The following is a 7,689-nucleotide window of genomic DNA, read 5'->3' on the forward strand; positions in this document are numbered from 1 at the left end:
TTGTTGCTTATTTCTCTTTTTAATATACTTGTTCTCTTTCACTCTTCTCACATTTTTCAAAACAAGTTTTATTCAATAAAAGTTACCTTGCTTAAAAAAATAAGAGTACTTAAACTAGATTTAAAAATAGATATTAATGTAGCTATTCAAATTTCTGGTTGTGTTTTGATTTTTGCAGAGCCAAGACCTAAAGAAAGCTAAATATTGATTGAAAAACCTTAAAGAAATTCTAGGAGAACAAGACCAAGCCCATTTATGGTAATGCTTAGGACCATAAGCTTGGCCAGGCCAAAGATGTTTAAGCACTGGGGGAAATTTCAGAAACTTAATGAAAAGGGAATTGACCAAAAGGACAAAACTGGAATGCAGTGCAGGAATGATAGCACAGCGGTAAGGCATTTGCCTTGCACGTGACTGACTCGGGGCGGACCAGGTTCGATCCCCAGCATCCCATATGGTCCCTGGAGCCTAACAGGAGTGACTTCTGGGCACAGGGCCAGGAGTAATCCCTGAATGCTGCCAGATGTAGCCCCAAAACTGAAATCAAAGCAAACCAAAATAAAAAACTGGAATGCAAACTTTCAGAAAATAAGAGCTCAAGGAGCTAGGGATAGAATATAGATGGAAATATGACTAAGACTCTAAAATGGAATAATTCAAGTGTGGTGAGGTAAGGACAGAGACTACCAGATAGATAAGGGGAGGTTGTAAGTGAATGCCTAAACTCTATAATTAGACTAAAGCTACTCCCCCCCAAAAAAAAAGCCCATATAAGAAGCCAGAAAGTAAATAGTGTCAGAAAGTAAATAAAGAAGGATGGATACATAGATACATGCCAAGACATCTAAGAACCTTCAAATATATTTTGATACACAGAGCTTTAAGCAGGTTCTCAAAAGCAGGACAACTCATCTCAATTTTCTCTTCTCACTGAATGACCCTGGAAAGAGACACTGAGTACTACATATTGCTTGTTTGCTAGGTCAATTTGAGGCTAGATAGCCAGCATGGCAAGGAGAATAAATCAGAGAGAGATAGGGGTAGGGGGAAGAATGTACCCAAAGATTTCAAACTGGGGTTGTTTGGAATTTGGGTCAAACATACATTTAACATAGTGTCCTGAGATGATGAACTTCAGTAAATAACTGAATTCTCTAATTACTGGTCTCTCATGTTAAACTTGGTGGCCTGAAGCAATTATGGCTTAGTACTTTCTGTTAAAGAACATTAACTTTAGTGTGTGGAGGTTTTTTTTTTAATTAATAACATTTTTATTGAGTCACTATGGGTACATAGTTACAAGGTTATTTGTGATTAAATTCAGTCATACAATGTTCCAAAGATTATCCCTTCACCAGTGCACATTTACTGCCACCAAAGTCACCAGTTTCTCTCCTCATATCTGCACCTGCCTCTATGGCACATTTTTATTCTCTCTCTTCCTTTATTCACTGTGGTTTGCAATACTGTTACAAGGGGTGACATAAAGGGGTATCATTCATGTCACTTTATCTCCTTTCAGCACCCAGTTCTTGTCTAGAGCTATCGTTTCCAACTATCATTGTCATATTGGTCCTTTCTCTGCTCTAACTTCATTTCCCACCCCTTTGTGGCAAGCTTCCTGCCATGGAATAGTCCTCTTTTTTAATATAGTTTTTATTTCAGTCATAGTTGCTTATATATCTTTCACACTAATATTTAGGTAACATATTAACATTGAATCAGGGGAATTCCCATCATCGAATTGTCCTCCCTCCACCTCTGTTCCTGTCCTGCCTCCCATATCCTCCATTCTCACCCCCAGGGCCACTAGCTTGAGTGGTCCCCTCTGTGCCTCGCTCACTACTTAGTGATCTTACATCAGCTTGGTCTTGGTAGCTCCATTAATTGGTAGCTCCTCTCTAATTGGGAGGCGGGACTAGCTAGTACAAGTTATGTGGTTTTGTTTGAAGAAGAGAAAAATAATAAAATTGGGTAAAAATCAAGTACGCCAAAAATGGGTGGAGTCCTTCTAGAGGCTCTCATCCTCGGTTTGAGAGGCGAAGGGAAAAAAGAAGGTGAAGTACCACAATAGCACAAAAAGAAGTATCAAATAAGATATCCAGTGAGCACTACAGCACTAAATATAAGCACCACATATTAGCCATGGTCTTGAAATAAAAAACTTGACAGAGCGCGAAAAGGAAGAAGAGAAAAGAAGGAAAAAAAATAAAAATGGATACAACAACTTCAATATCCACACCAAACAAAGAAATCGACAAAAACTAGATTATTTTGTGCTTCTTTTTGTCTTTTTTTTCACTCATGTATAGGCACAGTAAATATTGGGGTTATTTGAAAAGAAATTCCCTTGGCCTAAGAGCTACAGGGTTTCTCCACCCTTGGAGTATATTGTCATGGGATTAACTATAGACTCCTTTCAAGTTCATTTACTCTCCTCTTGGTGCTTTTGTGCTATATTGAAGACATCTGCTCTGTCCTGGGTGATAAAATCAGACATCTGTATCTAGAGATCTCAGTCCCTGCAGTCAAGGAGTGAAACTTATGATGTAGTCTTTCTTTGTGGTTCTAGAAGTTTTGTTTTCTCAGTGTCATTTTAATCCGTCTTCTGTGGTTGGTGGTCTTGGTCCTTGCACCAATCCTAGGATGGAACTTGGGATAGCGTCTTTCATTATGTTTTCACAAGACCCATTCAGTTACAATTGTCTCAGTCAGACCTCTGGAAATAGAGAACATGGTTGTTGTGCAAGTCGTAGATCAAACCCTAGGCTAGGGATTTTTTTTTATTGGCCCCAGGTACAAACTTCCTGGTCATGTATCTATCAGTCAGTCATCTGTAAATCGCGATCTTGGCTTTTGCGCCAACCAAAGGGTAACCAGTCTTCTGATTTTATCTTAACGTTAGCTGGTGTGGTAGGATAACCTGCTCTTAGGTCAAGTTGTTCCCAATTTCCTCGTTGTCAGGATATCATATTAGGGCTGGCACATGTTGGTATCTGAGAAGTATTAAGGATGTCCCAGATGGGATTTGGTTCCTGTAGCTTTTGTGAAGAACTGTGTCATTTCTATGCCTGGGATCCAGGGTTCAATGCTGGACGGTTTGTGTCTAATCACTTGGGGTCTAAGTTGGGTCCACATGACATATTTTCAAGGTGGGAGATGCCCCTGTATTGTAAATAAGTATGAGTTCTTATCCCTAGTAGACAAGAGCTTGTTGTCTCTATTATCTTTTGGTATTACATACTGTATTTTAATATCCCACAAATAATTGCAATCATGCTATGTCTAGTATCCTCTTTCTGACTCATTTCACCCAGCATAATACTCTCTATATTCATCCAAATACAAGAAAATTTCATGACTTCATTTTTCCTAACAGCTGCATAGTATTCCACTATGCAGGTCTACCATAGTTTCATTATCCATTTATCTGTTCTCACGGGAATGTTTTTTTTTTCCAGATTCTGGCTATTATGAACAGTTCTCCAATGAACATAGGAGATGCCTTTTTTTTTTTTGGTTTTTGGGTTATACCCGGCTCTGCTCAGGGGTTCCTCCTGGCTCTACACTCAGAAATCGCTCCTGGCAGGATCCAGGGACTATATGGGATGCCGGGATTTGAACCACCGTCCTTCTGCATACAAGGCAAATGCCTTGCATCCATGCTATCTTTTTTCTTTATTGTTTGTGGTTCACAAGAGTATATTCCCAGGAGTGACATTTATTTATATTTTAGTCCAGCTGGTAAGTAGAGGGGCAAATGGGGAAGACATCTTCAGTCATCTGGTGGATATTAGTCATTATTATGTATGCTTTTAGCTTTCTTACCTTTGGGTTTTATTACCCTACCTTATTTTTATATCCCACAAATGACTGTAATCATTCTATGTCTATCCCTCTCCCTCTGACTCATTTCATTCAACATAAAACTCTCCATATCCATCCACAAAATTTATGACATCAGTTTTCCCAGCAGCTGTGTGTGGAGGTTTCTTAGATGAAGTGCACAAATATGCATGAATGAACTCCATTTATTCAGATAAAATGTATAGGCTAGGGGGCTAGACAGATAGCACAGCTGCAGGGCATTTGCCTTGCATGCATTGCTGACCCGGGATAGACTGGGTTTGATCCCCTGCATCTCATATGGTCAACTGAGTCTGCCTGGAGCAATTTCTGAACCCTGCTAGATGTGGCCTCCCCCAAAAAAGTTTAGATTATCTGGGGCCCGAAGAGATAGCACAGCGGTGTTTGCCTTGCAAGCAGCCGATCCAGGACCTAAGGTGGTTGGTTCGAATCCCAGTGTCCCATATGGTCCCCCGTGCCTGCCAGGAGCTATTTCTGAGCAGACAGCCAGGAGTAACCCCTGAGCACTGCCGGGTGTGGCCCAAAAAACAAACAAAAAAAAAGAAAGAAAAAGTATAGATTATCCGTGAAGTATATGCACAAAAGTATGCATGTGTACCTTGGTGAGATAAGATCCATTGTGTTCCAAGTTTGTTTGAGACACGAGGTGGTGAAAAATCACTGAGACAAACCAATTGAAAGAACAATGGAATAAAGTAATTTGCTTACGTGGCCAAAAGCTCGGGACTTAGGAAGACATAACTAGGCTGATAGTTGTTTTGGCCTAAAAATATTTTCAAGCTTATGCTTCCCCTCTGGGAATTACAGCCACAGCCAGACTATGAGAATGAAGGGCACTGATGGCTCTTGTGAGGTTCCTCTGCCGGTAACAGCTTTTGGTCAGGGCAAAACCTGGCTGGAAAGGTAGGTAAGCTACTTGATCTAAGCCTCGCATTCATTCACTGAACCTACTCATAGGAATAAACAAAAGTTGCATTCATCAGACACTCCTATCTTGTGTTTATTTCACTCACCCTATTGCATATTGAAATCTGGGATGAATCTTGTAAATCAAAAACTCACATTATATTACAATCACAATTAGGAATGAATTGTGTGATTATTTTATGAGACATGTGTAACCTTGTTCTTGGCATTCTTTCCTTGCTTTACTGATATGGATGCACATACATAAACTTACTAGAAAACTTTTATACTGTGAATGAAATCAATTACCATAAAATATAACATTTACCGTCTTTAAGTTAAAAAAGCAGAGAAAAATAACCATCATTTTTGCAACAATCCTCAGAGACAATGAGAGGAGGGCTGGAACTTCCAGCTCACTTCATGAAGCTCACCACAAAGAGTCGTGAGTACAGTTATAAAAATAACTGCACTAAGAACTACCATAACCATGTGAATGAATGAGGGAACTGGAAAGCCTATCTAGAGTACAGGTGGGGGTGTGGTGGGATGGAGGGAGATTTGGGACATTGGTGGTAGGAATGTTGCACTGGTGAAGGGGGGTGTTCTTTACATGACTGAAACCTAATCACAATCATATTTGTAATCAAGATGTTTAAATAAAGATATTATAAAAATATCAAAAAAGAGGGTTAACTATATCCACATTGTTGTGTGACTGATTCCTAGAAATTTTCATCTTACAAAAGTAAAACAATGGGGGCCAGAGCAGTGGCTTGGTGTGTAAGGTGTCTGACTTGCATGCACTAGCCTAGGACAAACCTTGGTTCAATCTCCCGGCATCCCATATGGTCCCTCAAGCCAGGGGCGATTTCTGAGCAGATAGCCAGGAGTAACCTCTGAGCCTCACTGCGTGAGGACAAAATACAAAACAAAACAACAACAAAAAAACTAAAGCAATGTCCTCTTGGAACAATGCCATGTTTCTTTTATTAAATAATAATTTTTATTGTGAGTAACAAATATTGCATAGTAATATTGAATCAATGCTACATTTATACATTAATTTATATATTCATTTATATATTCACTTATAATTAAAACCAAATGATATTGCATTAAACTGTTTCATAGTAAGTATATGAAGGTTTTAAAAGTTTGGAGATTTAAAAAAAATTTTTTTTGTTTTAATCCATCACAAGTTTCCTTAAAAAGAAATGGTCTGGGAATTTCTCAGTGTGATGTTCTTGCTAGTCTTCAAGTTCAGCCGACTATACACCTAAACCCCCATTCCACATTGGAGAATATGTGAGAACAAGCTAGTTTGTGAAAACAGGAGAACAGGAGCACCACTGGGTGAAAGCACCCTGTTTTGATAGGTGAAAGGTCAGGTCCCTGCTCAGGAAAAAAATAAACATTCTAGGAACAATCTGCCTGTAATCACAATCTTACCTCACTGCTTGTGGACTATTCATTATCTTTGTTGTTTGTGGAAGAACACACAGCAATACTCAGGGGGCCATGCAGGACCTGGGATAGAACGCAGGGCTCGCAAATACATGTATATGAAATATTCCTTTAAGATATTTCCCTATGGATGGGGCCGGAGAGATAGCACAGTGGCGTTTGCCTTGCAAGCAGCTAAACCAGGACCTAAGGTGGTTGGTTCGAATCCCTGTGTCCCGTATGGTCCCCCGTGCCTGCCAGGAGCTATTTCTGAGCAGATAGCCAGGAAAACCCCCTGAGCATCACCAGGTGTGGCCCAAAAACCAAAAAAAAAAAAAAAAAGATATTTTCCTATGGATTCAACTGAGGCTGGGTGAATGCAAGACCTTAACCTCTGTACCATCTCTCCGGCCTGCCCAATCATTATTAATTGCATTTTCTTTAAGATATCCTCCTGCTGGGGCCGGGCGGTGGCGCTGGAGGTAAGGTGCCTGCCTTGCCTGCGCTAGCCTAGGAGACGGACCGCGGTTCGATCCTTCGGCGTCCCATATGGTCCCCCAAGCCAGGAGCGACTTCTGAGCGCATAGCCAGGAGTAACCCTGAGTGTCACAGGTGTGGCCCAAAAACCAAAAAAAAAAAAAAAAAAAAAAAGATATCCTCCTGCTCTGTGTAATGCTCTTCGATTTCTTCCCAATACTTTTCAGTGCACACATGGTGTTGTATTGCTTTCCCTAGCTTAATGCCAAGTGTATAATGCATGCTATGTGTATAACTATTCCATTAACTAGTGAAAGGATTTGCTGTGGTATGAATGTTCTTACCGGGTCTAGATTAAGGATGACTTCAGATTTTCAGAAAGTACCTATAACTGGAAGCACTTCTCATGAACACACTCTCATCGGAACTTTAACCAAATGTGATCACAAAAACTTATTTTGCACATTAGTTGGTTTTGTTTTGGAGGGGGACAGGGCTCAGAGGTTACTCCTGCTTCGTCTCTCAGGAATCACTCCAGGCTGATTCTGGGGACCATATGGGATGTCAGGGTGTGGGGATCAATTTTGGGTCTGCCAGGAGCAAAACAGCTGCTATACTATCTCTCCAGCCCACCACTTTAGCTTTTTAATACTCATTAAAGTTTTTCTTTAAACTCCTTCATGAGGGAAGCAGAAAGAAGTTAAACAATTAGAGTGTGAGTCATTCCAAGAGTATGGCAAAACATTTGTTTTATAATTTTAATTGAATAGCTGTGAGCTAAACAGCTCTAAAGTTGTTCATGATTGAGTTTCAGTCATACAATATCCAACACCCATCACTTCATCAGTGCACATTTTCTGCCACCAATGGTTCCAGCTTCCTTCCCCTTCCCCTGTATGCTTTAATTTTTTAAATTTTTTTGTTTGGGGGCCACACCTGGTGACAATCAGGAATTACTCCTGGCTATGTGCTCCAAAATTGCTCCTGGTTTGG

Source organism: Suncus etruscus, chromosome X (assembly GCF_024139225.1).
Source record: "Suncus etruscus isolate mSunEtr1 chromosome X, mSunEtr1.pri.cur, whole genome shotgun sequence".
In the NCBI taxonomy this organism is placed as follows: Eukaryota; Metazoa; Chordata; class Mammalia; order Eulipotyphla; family Soricidae; genus Suncus; species Suncus etruscus.